This window comes from Macrobrachium nipponense, chromosome 44 (genome assembly GCF_015104395.2).
Source record: "Macrobrachium nipponense isolate FS-2020 chromosome 44, ASM1510439v2, whole genome shotgun sequence".
Lineage (NCBI taxonomy): Eukaryota > Metazoa > Arthropoda > Malacostraca > Decapoda > Palaemonidae > Macrobrachium > Macrobrachium nipponense.
The window spans coordinates 30,313,413-30,315,905 of NC_087221.1; positions in this window are offsets into that span (position 1 = coordinate 30,313,413).

Sequence of the window (2,493 nt, forward strand, 5' to 3'; positions counted from 1 at the left end):
CCATATCCATCTAAGTATGCACATTTACCATATATTTCATAGTTTTGACATATCTTAGGATGTTTGTAGTAACATCTTTCTCCAAATCTGCAATTCCCTCTTTTCAAAAGGTTGCAGATTTTGTCTTTCTTGTCTATTTTTTCCTCTTTCCCGTCATTGTATAGATCTGGGTAGAGCCTCTTCGGGATTTGCTTTTCTGTTGTCATATCGTAATTTATTCTTCGTAGGTATGCTGCTTTATTGCCTCATATGTAGTATCAATGAGTATCTCTGCATCCATACTTTTATCTTGTTCTGTCTTTTCCTATTTTTTCTGTCATTTCATGTTACCATGAAAAAAAAAAAAGAAAAAATAATGAGTTTGTCTTCATCCACGAACAAGCCATGATTGGCTTCTGGTTTTAGCAGTTGTCTTAGGTCATGGCTGACACGACTTACACTAAATACGATTCGTATTGCTGCCTTTTTCGACCTTGCGAAGCCCCGGATGCTCCGTCATTTATCCTGGGCTTACAGAAACAGACAGTTGAATAAGACACTTGTATGGACTGCTTGTCACTGTATTACATTATTTGTTCATATCCTAATATCCTAGCTCCGATAACAATCACTCGTTTACGTATTGTGAACGACGATAAAAATGACTTAAAAATGAGGTCCTTATTTCACTCACTTATGTAATGTGTTTGTTTGTATGGTGTTTTTACGTTGCATGGAACCAGTGGTTATTCAGCAACAGACCAACGGCTTTGACGTGACTTCCGAACCACGTCGGGAGTGAACTTCTATCACCAGAAACACACACCTCACACTCCTCAATGGAATGGCCGAGAATCGAACTCGCGGCCAACGAGGTGGCACGCCAACACCATACCAACCACGCCACGAATATAAGGTCCTTGGCTACAGTGACATCATGATCGATGCAATAAGGATTGCAATGTTTTTCCTAATTAAAATCTAAAATGTTTTGCTTTGGTAATTCATAACTTGATATAGTTCCACCGAAGAACTTGTGAAGTTTTTATATTTGACATTTACACCAAAGAACTGGAAGTTTTGTTAAGTTCTTAAATATGACTTGCAAATGTTTAAAACTAACTGAATTAGCTTGCTGTACCTCAAGTGACATGAACATATGCAAACGCACATATGAATACGCATGACGGTTAAAAACGTGCACACACATACATCGTACATACACATTTTTATTACAACTGATGTATATTTGTTTAAAAATATACGCACGAGAATATATGTTGCTGATTTGCGAACATGTACAGACATACATACATACATACACTTTAATAAAAAAAAAATAAAAAAAATATTATTAAAAGGCACATACATAGGACAATTATGTTACAAAATATAAGCATAGATATAATATTTCATATAGACATATATATTAATATTCATATATATATAAAATATATGAACATATGTATAAATGCACATACCATAGGTACAATTATGTTACAAATATACGCAATATATATATTATATATATATATTATATATATATAGATAATATATATATATATATATAACATATATGAACATATATGTGTATTTATGCATATATTTTTAGTTTAAGAGTATCATTTATGAATGTATGTATGTATATGTTTGCAAATTAGTAAAATAAATTTCTTTTGCCTCTGTAGAATATAAGATGTACCAAGTTCATTTAGACAAAGAAGGCAATTTATAAGATCTTCATGAAAATAGCTATGGACTTAACCATCGGAAAAACATCCACTAAAAACTATCTGCTCAGATCTGAAATTGTTCCTCACCTAAGTTCCTCAGCCTCTTCCTCAGTGGGAGCAAACATTCCTACTAAGCTACGGTAGATTCACATCAACCGTGCATCTGATGTCTAGGCCAGTCCCTTACGACGCTCCTGATAAGCCAATCACAGGACTGGAAACTCTCAGTCTCTCGAGAGAGTTCACATGGGGAGGATGTATGTTCCACCATTCCTTAGGGATACCTCTTTCAAATGTATCCCTCAGGAGAGGTGGAACATACATCCTGCCCATGTGAACTTTCGAGAGAGACTGAGAGTTTTCAACTTTCCAGACCTGTGATTTGGCTTATCAACAGCCAATCAGGAGCGTCGTAAGGGACTGACCTTGAAATCAGATGCACGGTTGATGTGAATCTTCTATAGTTCATAGGGAATACAGTCTGAAGGAAATATTCGTTCTTAAATTATTGTTTCCAAGATTCTACTGGGCTTCATATATATATATTATATATATATATATATATATATATATATATATATATATATACTATATGTATATTATATATATATATATATAGTATTATATATCTCTATATATATATCTATATAATATATATAATATATATATATATATATATATATATATACACTATACTATTATATACATATATATCATATACATATATATATATTATATATATATATATATATATATATATATATATATATATATATATATA